The sequence below is a fragment of the Cheilinus undulatus genome, linkage group 19 (genome assembly GCF_018320785.1).
Source record: "Cheilinus undulatus linkage group 19, ASM1832078v1, whole genome shotgun sequence".
In the NCBI taxonomy this organism is placed as follows: domain Eukaryota; kingdom Metazoa; phylum Chordata; class Actinopteri; order Labriformes; family Labridae; genus Cheilinus; species Cheilinus undulatus.
Genome location: NC_054883.1, coordinates 36,850,256 through 36,864,742, shown reverse-complemented (window position 1 = coordinate 36,864,742; position 14,487 = coordinate 36,850,256). Strand labels below are relative to the sequence as shown.

At 38.6% G+C, this 14,487-nt stretch overlaps 1 protein-coding gene across 2 annotated transcripts in view; it reads right to left on the bottom strand.

Moving 5' to 3' along the window:
- The window catches only part of LOC121527507 (cadherin-18), a 435,713-nt gene that overhangs the window by 380,091 nt on the left and 41,135 nt on the right, over positions 1-14,487 (bottom strand). The gene's annotated exons all lie outside the window — the stretch shown is intronic.

Here is a 14,487-nt window from a genome sequence, read left to right as displayed (position 1 = left end):
ATCCAGAGGGATTTCAAAGGAGTGACAGAGCCACAGGCTCACAGTACGAAACAATTTGCCACATTCTACAAATTTTCGCAGTGAAGGCAAAAAAAAAAAAAAAAAAAAACAAATGCATCAGACTCAGAGTGCAGGTCCGAGTGCGTGATGTTTTTTTGGATTATGGATCTGAAAAAAAAAAACGCACCTGAAAATAACAGTCCAAGTGTATGAAGACCTTAACTAACAAACTTGTTTCACATTTCTCTTCCATCAAAATTTGTAAAATAAATAATTAGTCACTTATATTTAAGTGTCTCCTGATTGAAATAAGATTAGCTTGAAGTAGAGCATTTCGCTTGCACTTCACCATAGGTGTCTTTAGTAATATACACTATTAGCTACTTGTAGTGTTTTTGGCCTCTTTTAATAATTTGAATTACATTAAACCTCACATACTTATGTATTTCTCTAAAGTGTTACTTTTTAAGTGCAAAGAAAAAACTGACAAGATGTATCCTTCCAACAGTATTTTCAAAGTTAACCTTATGGTGCAATAACCATTAAAAGCCATTTATTTCTCTGTGAGAACAGTCCTTTTTTTTTTTTTTTTTGTTAACACCTTTTTTATTGAACCACTGCGAGGGACACATCTGTAACATTCAGACAACTTTTATGAGAATAGTCCATGTTGTAGTACTATTTGTGTTCAACGCTGGCTTGATGAGTCAGCCTTGACAAACGTCCTGATTTAAGTTTGTGCCCTTGCATTTTTCATCCAAATCCTCTCCTGTTCATCTCTTCATAGCAGTTTTTAAAAAACATCTTTCAAACAACTATCAGCATGCAAGTCTCCTAGACTAAATGAAGACTTAAACTACAAATATAACCTTCATACTTAAGGGAAGCATTCAATTCCATCAAATTCCTTGTATAAAATATTCCACCTGTTCTGTAAAGCCAGCAAAGGCTTGCTGAGCAGGCATGTCCCATTTCAGCGCTGACCTGTATTTCATTCATGCAGTCGCAGACATTTACACTTAACAAAGAGCTTATCTGAAGCATTGTTATGGAAGGAGAGAGTTTCTATTTAATCACTTTCTGCCCTAAATATCCATGGCTGATGTGGCTTTTGTGCCCAAAGAAGAACTTTCTATTTTCTCTTTTTAAAAGCTTTTTGTAGGAATTCTATGCCTCAAAATGATAACAGTGAGTAGAGCGATTAGAGGAAATAAGGGTTGAGAGAAATACAGAAAGGCATGCAACAAAGCTTAAACAGTGAGATGCAAACAGGGAGTTTGTTGGTAGGTTCATAGTGAGGGCCAGCAGCTGCTGGAGTCCTGGATGCTCTAAGGAGAACATTTTAACTGCAGCTGAGGAAACAGTGTTTTACAATGTAAGATCATGTTTTCAGTATTATTGTAAATATCTTGTCTTTGTCTTTCCATAGGCTTTTTTGACTTAAGTGACGATGGCATGTCATTTACTGTGGAAATGAGAGGATTTTTTAATGAACTACACTGTAGAAAGAGAGAGGAGAGAAACCATAGAGAAGATTGGTTAGCAGGAGAGATCCCATTTTATTTAGTGGTTACTGGTATCTAAACTGAGAGTCTATGCCAATAAACATGGAGATTTACTTCCATCAGGAGTGGGTCTTCGCAACACTTCTTCAGGACATTTCTGATCAGAGGATAGTGGCTCACAGATGCCTGCAGCCTGCATCACTCACCATCCAGAGTTCCCTGCCTTACTGAAGGCTGGTGTTTCACGTACCTTCTTAAACTTTTTGAAAATAAATCGGAAAAGCCCAAACCAACCATCCATCCATCCATCCATCTTCTTCCGCAGCAGGCAAAACAAGTGAACCCAGAGTCCCTCTCCCCTGCAACATTTTCCAGTTCTTCCTGAGGGATTCCTAGGCGCTCCCAGGCCAGATGGGATACATAATCCCTACAAGTTCTGGCTTGGGGTCTCCTCCCAGTTGGAAATGCCTAGGAGACCTCCACAGGTAGACGCCCAGGAGGCATTTTGATCAGATGCCTGAACCACCTCAACTGACTCCTTTCAGCTGGCAGCTGAGAGGAGGATGGAACCTTTTCCCAAGCAGGGAGGGCCAACCAAACCTAAGGGCGGGGCTAACTCCCCACATGACATCATGAGGGGAAAATCTGAGAACAGCTTGTTTTAGCACACATTTTCTGAAAAGAGGAGAAAGAGAGGGGGAAGGTAAGGTATTTTTAGGTATTTTTTCTGGTACTTCAGGGGATTGTTGACAGAACAGAGGCACATATTTTTGATAGAAAAGCCTAAAAAAGTGATTTTTGCATATTATGTCCCCTTTAACTGGGCATCACTGGACTTCGGTAAGTCATTTTGCACTTAAACACCTTCAAATTTGATTCATATTAACTTAAAAGTGAAGTTAAAATGTGTCACACAATGTGATGAACTTTCAAGATGTCCTGATTACTAGCAATTCTTAAAAAATCTAACTGTTTGACAGCTCAGTTTTTCATATGGAGCAAATCCAAATTCACAGAATTTGATGCGAGGATTCACAGTAAAAGGAAGACATTTTCCGACTATTACCTCAGCGCTGACTGACTCAATGTATGATGTCTGATATGTGAAAGCAGGACCCTTTAGAGAATCATTCATTGCCCACCACAAATGACTTTCAGGTACACCATTTGTCTCCACAACTAGGAATGTAGATCTCCACTTTAAAAAGGAGGGTCAAAAAGTCATTACTATGGTAATGCAATGCAAAGGCCAGAGGCAAGGAGGCAACAATTGATCTTGAAATTGACATGCTGTCACCACAACTGGGCCCCACTCCATTGAGATAAACAAATGCACCGCCTAAAAAAAGAATAATCAATTCTGCACTCTCAGCCTCCAAACTTGGTAAAATGATTATTTTCCATGAAGTTATCAGATTGAAAAGTAAGTGCCCTGGGGGAAAAATGCGTTGACTATTCAAACTGCAGTGAGGTTTCACTTGTGCACGTGTGGGCAGAAGACAAAACAGCTTTCTGACAAGTTAAAACTGCAACTATCATTTATTCATTTTCTCTGAGGTCACTTTGGGTGTCATACATCACAGTGTACACAGGGCAGAAGACAAGCAGAAGTAACTATGTGATCTTATTAAAATGCATCTGTTTTGTCCTTTTGCTAGACATAGATATATTTCTCTGATGTGTCTGCCTTCAAGCTGTTCCAAGGTCAGAATGATGGAGCTGCAATCCCTAGTGACAGTAAATACATTCAAAATAGAAAATTAAATATGGATAGAGTCATTTTGCATACGGATTAAAAATGTCTCCTCTTGTTTTATTCTTCTAAAACTCAAACATCCATCAACAATGATTCCATGCTGTAATTAAGATATGCAACAACATATCTGCTCCCATTCTTTCCTTTTGTTTGTGATGGTTCTGAAAAGCTGAGGAGTGATTCAAAAAAATTGTGAAAAATTGTGATATTTTACAAAAGCAGAGCTTTCTGGGGCATCAGCTTTGTGACAGTAATGTATGTTGGGAAGCGTGGAATTTACCAACAGGATTTTCTATTGCAATCCTTTGTGCACTGATGCAGAGTGAGTTTTCAACTGAAGGACAAATGAAGCAAAAAGAATGATGTATAAACACAGTAATATCAAGGAATGTCTGACACCTGCCAAATTTGGAGACTTTGTTGGTGAAACTTTGGCAGCAAAATTGTCTAATTAGGACGTAACCTTATCGTACAGCGTAGAGGTCAGCGGAGAAGATGTTGGTTCACGCCGCGCTGACTTAATCCCTGCGTCAGACATGCTGAATTTTAACTCTCATTGCAACCAAGTTGCATCATGTTTTAGAATAATGTCAGATCACCCTGTCTGTTCATTGAGATTTATGTGCTGGACTCCTACAGTTGCATTTTACATTAAAAGAATTAAGTCAATGGTCCTAACTAAAGGAGCTGAGTCTAATCAGCCTGAAGTTCCTTATCTCTAATTAGAAGTAGGGAAAGTCAGAAGAAAAAGCTGAAGTAAAAGATGCAAGTAAAATCTTTCCAAATAAGTGTGATAGAAATACGCTTTATAATGAATGATGGCTACTTGGGAGCTTGGGAATTTCCTGCAGCAGTCACCAGTTTGGTGCCAGACATAAATATTGTATGATACAAATATGTGGAGCAAAGCAAATGCTCATTTGTTAGAGGACACGTGGAATGAGCACAGCCTGGAAATGCAAATCAAGGAGAGGAGTAAGTAAGAGGAATAAATTTCCTTACAATGAAAGGATTATGTGGTGGGTACACAAGTAGGAAGCTACTGAGGGGGAGGGAGAAGTTGGCCTTCAAGTCTGACTAACTGAGTTAATGAAGAAGAATTTGTTTTTCTATGGTAAATGGAGCTTTTATTTTAAAAGAAAAAGGCTGTAAAAGCATGGATGACACCTTCCCTGAAACTTAACTGACATTAGCTGAAGGGTTGGAATCTTAATAATGACCTTAACTTCTTAAGCCCTAGCAGGACCAAATGTGGTCCTGCTCGCCTTGATCCAAGCAAACTTGCTCTGTGCACTCTAGTTTTGCACAAAAATAGTCATGTTACACATCAAATAAAACAGAAGAAGCTCAGCTACAAGCCCAAATGAACCATTTTTATCTGCACCCCAAACATATCAAAAAGGACTCAAATCAATGACCATATATCACAGTAGCCATAGTGCTACGTAGCCAGACACTTCAGCCCCCTACAGGATGGTGTCTGGTACTACAGACATAAACTTGGTCTTATTTGAACTGGAGTTGTAGTCAAACTTCATCATTAAATGAATACAATAAGTAAAAGGTAGCCAGTTTAAATATGTTTTTAAAATGTATGATGCTCATTTAGCCCTGACATCAATCCATAAAAGACTAAAACTAACACTAAAACTAATAAAACTAAACTAAAACAAAGCATTTTTGCAAAATAAAAACTTAACTCTTTAAAACCTACCATTATGCAATGGACATATTCTTACATTTTAACATACTGTAGTGCCATTTTTGGGAGTATGTTTATTTGCTTTACATCAATATGACCCTTATATCCCAAGTTTCAATAAAATGTACTGACTTATGTCTTAACCACTACAATAAATTGCTTAAAAGTGCAATAAACCTAAAAAGATGAAACTAATAAAAACTAAATTGAAATCAAACACAGAAAGTGAAAACGAAATATAAATAAAAATTAATGAAAAATCCAAAACTATTATAGCCTTGATTTGGTCTGGGCCTTATCGTCCCTGGTGATACACCCAGAAATATTGGTGATTTTCGAGCCTTTGGGATACCCAAAGCACAACCAGGAGCTGATGGCAACCTTACTACCTGCCTGGGTGGTACCCTAGGCAGCAGGGTTGGATGTAACGCAGTACAAAGTTACGCTTAACTGTATATTACATTACTGTTTCTAGCTTAGAAATCCCATTACAGTTGCTGTTAAATAGTAAATTTGTTACTTGCATTACTGTAACTCCTCCAACTATGTAAGGGAGCAAGGGGAAAACAAATCAAGCTCACCTAATAGTTTGCGCTTACACTTGCTGATTCAGGTGACTGACACATCAGCTATCAAATAAGGACATCTTTAAGCACGTGGAAAATATGAACTCTACTTTGGATTTGTTGAACAAAAGGACAAGAACGCAACGGTGAAGTGTAAACTATGACCATAACAGTAACAACTGCCTGTCTTCTGTGAACTCTAAATTCTGTCCAGGCACCTAAAAGGCAGCTCTCTAAACAACACTAGTAAAGACCCCCGAGGCCAGAGGGATGCTCAAGATAACTGCATGATTCCTGCTTGATACATCCTCTCTCTTAGTGGTACCACAATTTCTTCTGTTTCACCATCAAGATCCCTTATTGCATTATTTAATAATGGAATCAAATTATACATTTCCTGCCCTTATTAAAACTGTCCACTAATGTAACATAACCAATGGAGCCCACTTGCAAGTCTTGCAATAATTTACTGAGTCCCGTCCAGAGGAATGTGATTTTTTTTCCCCAGTATTTTTTCATTAGGCTCTCTGTCTTAAAGGAATCAGAAATCACCGACCCAGGTCAAAACCTGCCACCTTTACTCAGTTGAGTTATCTAGGGCTTTTGACTCATTTATTGCTCGTGGCATGTCAAATTAAAGCACCTCACAGCAAGGGTTTTAGTAGAAATGGAGATTCATTAGACTTCATTCTGTGACCTCGAGGGAAATCAACAGTGATCGAGTCAAAGGGCTTAACCCTAATCCAATCCATCCAGAGATGAGTAATACAATCAGAAGTGCTTTATGAGTAATAAAGTGGGAAATATTTAGGCTGCTCCAAGACTTGAGGGAGCAATAATTGAACTGAGAATGATTCAAATTGACAAAGACCCTTTGTCTTGGAGACATCACGTACGTATTGGGTCCCTTAAGTAAAGTTCCAATGAGCATGGGTAGAAAAAAGGGTTGATAATGAATGATTATATGACAGGAAAATCATTTTGATTGCTTTTATTAGGTTACCTATCCACAGAAGAACCTGGAACTTTTTGACCCTCCTGTAAAGGGATGAAAAGTTCCCTTGTCTGCAATTTCACCTAGATTTTAAAGCAACAATGACTAGTTCACCCTTTAAAACTGTGGTTTAAAGATGATCGAATAGTACAATAACTTTTGTCATCACTGTATTTATCTGATTTCCAGAGATTCCAGGTTTCTTTGTGTTTCAAACATACTGCTCAAACAATGCCAGTCCTTTCATTAATTACCAACATATCAGTTTGCATTTTTTTGTTTACGAAGTGTACAGTCACAAAAATGATATGTAACAATAATAAATTCATAATCAAAACACAGTCACTTGATAGGTCTTTTTAAAATAGGCATGATATTAGATAGCCACCATTTAAAGTTATATTTTCAATAGTCTTGGCACATTAATCCTTAATGCTCTTTATGCTTAAAACTTGTTCACATGGCAGTAGTTCACTGCAATGACGAACTAAAAGTTACATCTTTATATCCATTTATCCAGCCGTTATTTATACTGTTTATCCTGTCTGATGGTGCAGGGGGCCCAAGCCAATAACTGGCAATAACTTTACTTGTCGCCAGGCCTGCCCCCAGATTGAAATGGGCCCTGAAAAACCCAGAGAATGGGCCGTCCCCAGTTAGGGTGTATCAGTGTTATCAATTTATGCGTGTGACCAAGTAATTTTATAGGAAAAAGTGAAATTATCTAGTAATTTCTTAAGGTTAAGGTGGTAATAACTTGGTAATAAGTTGGCATTTTACCAAGAAAAAACTGAGTAATATTATTAAGGAAATACTGACGTAGTATTAAAAGTAAATCTTTCCAACATTGTGGCAATTATCTGGTAATTAGGTGGTATTAAACCCTGACCTTAACCCTGTAACCCAAACCCTAACCTTGGTAATATTGTGGCAAATCTCTGATAATTAGGTGGTACTTTACCCTAACCGTAGCCCTCTAATCCTTACCTTAACACTGACCCTGGTAACCTCCGATTTCCATATACAGCTTGTGCATTGTGTTTTATTTTGAAAGAACTGGATGTTCTATGCGTGTGACTTCCATGGTTGGTGCTTTCTGAAAGACAGTGAATTTATGAGGTTTGGCAGCGGTCGGTGCTGTAAATAGACCTGCAGTGTATCTGAAACAAAGCAGAGCGAAGTGTCAGTCCAGGCACGCGCCGCTGCTGGTCCAGCGCACCGGCTATGGAAATGCTCTGATAGACTTGAGAGGGAGCAATGTGCTCAGCAGTACCATTCGCCAGCATTCCGTGGCGTGCACACTGTATATGGAAACTGGGGGTAACACTGTGGCAAATCTCTGGGAATTAGGTGCTTTTTTACCCTAACCTTAACCATTTAAAACGAACCCTACCCTTGGTAAAATTGTGGCAAATCTCTGGGAATTGGGTGGTATTTTACCCTAGCCTTAACCCTTTAGTATGAACCCTAACCTTGGTAATATCATGGCAGATAACTGGTATTTAGGTGGTACCTTAACCTAACCTTAGCCCTTTAATTCTTACCGTAACACTGATGCTGGTATTACTTGGGCAAATCTGTGGGAATTAGGTGGTACTTTACCCTAACTTTAACCCTTCAATACGGGCCCTAACCTTGGTAATATTGTGGCAAATCTCTAGGAATTAGGTGGTATTAAACCTTGACCTTAACCCTTTAATACTAACCCCAACCCTGGATATATTGTGGCAAATCTCTGGGAATTAGGCAGCACTTTACCAAAGAATGTCTAAGAAAAGAGAAAACAATTTTCCATAGAAGCTGCTTGATAGTACTCAGATGATTTCTATATTTTTGCCCACTAAATTAAAGCGAGTCCTTCCTAAAAAAACATTCAAGTGATTTTAAGGGTTAGGGTTGAGGTAAAAATACCACCTAATTACCAGAGATCTGCCATAATATTACAAAGAACTACTTGATAATTAATACATTGTTACTAGTTAAAAACTTCACCAATATACTTTATTTTTAAAAAACTTTTAGTGACATACCATCTTATTTCAAGGTTATTACCACCTCATTCTTGAGAAAGTACTAGATAAATATCACTTATTACTATAAAGTTACCAGGTGATAAGGGGCCACTAAAATGAAGTGTTACCAACGTTTTTCCTTGGAGCTTGCAGTGGAAATACACTTTCATCAAAACTTCCCGTGGATGGTTCTTGTGGTGGAAATACAGCTTTTTTTTAAAACATGATCAGACTCGCTATGTTTTAGTTGTTAATGAAATTCTATGGATCTGTAAAGTCATCTCTGATTAATGTAATATTCACAGTGGAGTCATATACTGATATATGCAGAGCACTAACAGACTACAACTCAAAGGCGACAGATCAGTGTGCCTCAGACTGGCTGTTAATCATAACTAATGTAACCTTGACTTTCACATCCATAGACCTGTTATAGACATTCATCTAAGACACAAGCCAGTGGTAATGACTCTACTTTATGTCCAAATAATTTAAGCATGGGTCATCATATTTCTTTACAACCCCAGGTCCCTAAACCTCAGAAGTATGGTTTCACGGCAGGGAAATGCTTTATCAGCACTCTCAGAGAAATGCCCCTGATACATAATGTTTTGTCAAGATTTCAGTTGGAAATAAGCTATAAAAGTTAATTTGTGCTTCCAGATAGCCCTCACTGTGCTCAGCTCTTATTAAAGGTTTTTGCATGAGGGACCTCTTTTTTGTATTATTTATTTTTTTAAATACTGGTAATAATATTTAAAGTTTTAGTGGATCAAAACTGCCACTGAGACGTTTTAAATATGGGTTTCAAAGATAGTTATTAAGTCAAGAAGAAGGAGTGCTTTGTGTTGTGTATTACAGTGCCTGTCAAGTGGTTTATTACTTCATTAAGGCAATTCTACCACGACCACTTACAGAGCTTTCAAGTGAATGCTGCTTTCATCATTTCTGTCTTTTTTTTCAGGAGTTCATTTTTCTACATTAAAGAGTGGATTTAGCATAAAAACAGACTTTTGAACTGCTTGTAAAACAGGCCACGCAGGGTTAGTTTAAGGTCAATTTGATATACAAGTTTTATGTATAGTCGACACTCACCAACCACTTTATTAGGTGCACCTGTTAAATGCAAATGCAATGCAAATATCTTATGAGCTGATCGCATTTACCAGCATTTAGGAAATGTCGATATGGTCAAGACATGCTGCTGAATTTAAATCACAATGGGAAAGAGCTGGTTTAAGTGAATTGAAAGTGGTTGTTGGTGCAAAATGGGCTGGTCTGAATTACACAAACTTCTAATCTACAGGGAATTTCATGCAAAACCATCTCAAGGGTTTAGAGAAAATGGTCTGAAAAAGAAAAAGAGAAAATATCCACTGAGTGACAGTCTCTTGATCAAAATGCCTCCTTGTCAGTGGCTAGACTGATAAAACTTCCTTATACTAGATTGTTAAATAGTCTAGTTGGCTGATTCAAAAGTTATCCCTGTGTATTAGAGTCATGTTTCTCAACTGGTGGGTTGGGACCCTAAAGTGGTTCTCTGAGATTTTTCTCAGTAGGTTTTGGATGTATGCTCAGGAACAAGTTAGGGGAAAATATCTGTGTTGCAACTAAGGTAGGCTATGAAGACATACAGGGACTTTTTGTTCAATCTCAAGTCTAAACTGCATCTTTCTTCATTATATAAATTTGAGAAGTTGTGTTTTTATCAAACTTTGGGTTGATATTTGTCACCATAAAAGTTAGGGTGGGTCCTGAGACTTGACTAGTTAACCCTTTACCTCCTGAGCCGGCGCTGTGTTTTATATGTCCGGAGTATTATTATGGCAACTCTGTCAAAGTTTGTCCGATCAGAAAAATTCCAAAGGCATTGGAAAGCTGAGAATTGTGGGCATGCGGACATATATGGTTCATTATGGTACTCACAACCATATGACGTGGGCCTTCATAGCAAAACACCAGAAGTATCGCAAGACCGCTACACGGATTCTCAACACTGTAACTCCTCAAAAGTTTGCTCAATCTAAAAATTCCAACGCTGACAGAGAGCTGAGAATCAGTGCTTTTCGGCAATATGTGATGTGTGGTATATGTATTACAGTAATGTTGAACAGCACCGCAAAAAAAGGCAGCTTTGGCAGAAGACGAGTGACAAAGGAGAGCGAGCGAGAGTGGTGTTTTGTTTTCAAATAATAGCGTTAGATAGTGGCATTTGTGCGTGTCTGTCATGTGCAATAACAATATGTTACTTGAGAATGTTGAGAATGCATTTTTCCACCTTTATTTGCACTAATTGTCACCTATGTATATAGTTATCTTTTGCACTGTGTTTTGCACACCCAGAGTCCTAGACTCAAAAAATGACTGGTGTTTGTTCTAAACATGTATAGGTTAACATTTCAAATGTCAAATCAAAACTTCATGAGCAATAACAAAATTTCTTCCCATTAAAGCCATGAAAAAATCCATTTTTGTGTTTGGCTTCTTTTAAACTGCTGGCAATTCCATATAATGTGCAATAATCATTAACCAGATGTTGAAAAGTCAAGTTAATGTACTCCTGGGAAAAGGCACTAAAGCTCTTAGACTTATGGCATTTCCTTACTATTTTACAGCCATAATAACAAAATGTGTCCAAATCGCCATTTTTAGACTCGGTAGGTAAAGGGTTAATAACCACTGTTCTAGACAGTTACAGCTAATTGCCAACATCCTTTGCTTAAGTAAAGGTGATGTCAACACAAGAAGTGATGTTACAAGACAGGACTTAGCATAGATGATCTATGGGTCTTAGTGTTTATCTGCTCAGCGAGAAGTTAGTGCGTATGTCTGTCATGTTACCGTGATGCCTCCCCGCCCCCCCCCCCCCAGCTTGCTTTCACACTAGCAACATCAATCTGTGCCCAGGCCCACTTCTGTACGTCTCTACTTAGTCTAATACAGCAGGTCGTGGTATGCACATAGCTGGTTTACAAACCTGCCACGGAGGAGAAAGAAAAAAAGATGCTGCCATGGCAACCACTCCTCAGGTCATGACCTGAGCAAAGATTGTTTATGTTTTGACCCGGCCAAAAAGACCATTCACCACTGTGGATGTTTTAAAAATCACTTCTGAAGATGCAAGCAATGTTACTCTTCATATCACCATATCTACTGTACGTGCAGCTCAGAGGACTAAATAGGCTCATGCTGCCTGGATACAGCAGTTTGTTTAGGTGACAGGAGATGCTTATTGCCTTTCCATCTCATCTTAGTCAAATTTGTGTTCATCAGTAAGGTGAGTCATAAAAGACCGTTTACTAACGGTAAGGGATGCTTGATTTGTTTTATTCTGTGCTCCAGTTTTATAGGAAGTTGGAGGATTTACAGTAATTCAGATAACATTATTATTTTGCAGCAATAGTAATGTGATTACAATATCAGCAGCAGAAATGCATTACACCACTGCGTTACACACAGTTGTAAGAACTCAATCCTGTGTCTAATCCTATATATTTGCATAAATAAGCAGTCAAACTAGTGTTCCTAATAAAGTTGTTAGTGAGTTTAAACCTAAAGGTCTTGACAAACCACATCCCTTGCAGTCTTATGTGCACCATTATGCACAAAAATAATCCCCAGAATGGCACAGGGAATATGTTTCACAGACTCTCTCTCCTTCATCTGTCATCAAAATAGAGACTCCCCTTTCAAAGTTGAAATCCATCTTTGTTAAATGTTGACAAACACAGGTTCCCCACCGTACCCAGACAACAAGGTTTGCTGTCATACATGAGTAGTTTGAGTGACTCTTTGTGGGAAAGCCTGCTAACACTGGCTATTTATTGTTCAAAGAAGTGCACAGGCTGCCAAGCACATATTTTTTTGTTCTTTCCATTGGTTTCCTGGAGGCATGTGAGCTTAAACATTTTCTTTAAATCCCATAGGCTCCACATACCCTGAGTGAACATGAGCTGTACTTCAAAGCGGGAAGAATTCTGTGTTTTTTGTACCTCACATTGAGAAGCCTTTGAAAAGCTATTTTTGAGCCAATAAACGTCTGCTTTAAGTTTATAATTTCCTAAAAAGTACTGCTAGACACAGGGGCATAGATAATTTAAATATACTAATGCATAATAGGTAGTTTAGGAATTTAAATTTAAAGCCAGTGCACAGACTCAGAGAGACTGGGATCCAGGACCATGGACAGATACACAGGGTGAGTTTGGATATTTCCTTCTGGTTAGGAAGGTTCCTAACTGAGTGAAACCACCGGAAGTATTAAAGTGTCAGCAATGATAACAGGTATTCATACTCTCTTAAAGATAAGGAAAAAAGCTTCATTGCTTCCTTTATAATCTCCTGTGGAAGTGGACACCCTAGACCACATTTTACAAAAGGAGACAAGAAAATATGACCCACAGTTCCTATGTCAGCTGGCATTAAAGTAACGCACCTCTCCACAGTTCACGAAAGGAGATTTTCTCCATATTAAAACTATGTCATATTACTTGTGGTAGATTCCGTTCCTTCCCATTTACTAAAAACCTCCACTTAGGTCAGGGATACACTTGCTAAACTACACTTAAGTGAATACATCATGGCTGCAATGGAAATGCACCAGGTGACTGATGCATATTTTGTGGCCCATCTTCAGTAGTTTTTGCAAAACGGACCTAAATGACAGCCATAACATCTGCCTAGTGTAAGTATAGTCAAACTCCCCCTTATCACCATTCTGTCTTCTCCTGTCCTCTAACTCAAACTGAAAAGGAAAGCAGATAAGAGAGGATTCAGGAGGTAATTTATAACATTCAGCTTTCCCTAAGTTTGAAGGTTTCAGCACCATGGATAGAGACAAGCAGATTGGCACTGAGGCTGAATATTTCAGCACCATGGACAGAGACACATAAAGGGCCAGGTTTGAATGTTTCAGTACTCATATGGAGACAAGCACAGAGCCTGGACCTGAATGCTGAGTGCCATAGCAGTATTTGGAGAGGCTGCATTTCATTAGTGAATAAACATGCCCTCACTGACTTCCCCTCGGCACGCAGCCTCGGGGGGAACCCTGCCGCCTTGACATGTGTAGTTCCATTTCCCTGGATAACTCAAGTGAACTTTGTGAGATCAACACTTGGGGGGCTGAGGGAATGAGTCAACAACAATGGTATTTTGTCATTGCTGTAGTGACGTCAATAAGCTGCTTTAATCAGAGTTGGTTCAGAGACTATTTGAGGTGATGTTTGGAATTGTAAACAAGGTTGTGATGGGGTTTTTGAGTTGAGTTGCATTTCATTATAACTGAAGGTGGGGGAGGGCCCTAATGAAATGTGGATAACTTGGTTATTTTTCTATCAGCTGTGGTTGAATTGCCTAGTAGCCATTCTACTACAACTTCTACTACTACTGCATCAGCTTGTACTTCTCCTGGAGGGTGGTGGCTTAATCCCTGTGTCCACAGACTCTTTTCTTTAGATTGCAGCACCCACAGCCTCCATTTCAGAATATATCTTAGGTGTGTTCTTGTCCTGCCATTAGCAGAAGCTGGAGACAGTTTATACCAGGGACATTTTAGCCCTCGGAATGCTGAGCACTGAAAATGCTGGACTAAATTGGTTTTGTTTAAAAAAAAAAAAAAAAAAAACAAGTACTGTAAGTGGGGAAAAAATGGCAGTTGTAGACACAAGCCCTTAGCCCAGTTATGGCTGGGCTGATTTTGTTCCCACTGCAAATGAACCATTCCAGAATTCATCTGAAGTGAGCCAATGCCAGCTCTTGTGGGCAGTCTTGGCTCACTTGTTTAGGGTGATTGTTGTCTTCAAATTAGCTGAACCAAAGAGAAAATATCCCCTCTTTTCAGGATAAAGCCCCTTTAAAGTCTCTGTAAAGTTATAAGAAAAATCTGGAAAAAATATGAAACCTTTTCAAAGTGTATGAAAGTGTCAAAAGCATGAAAAACAGGACAAAATA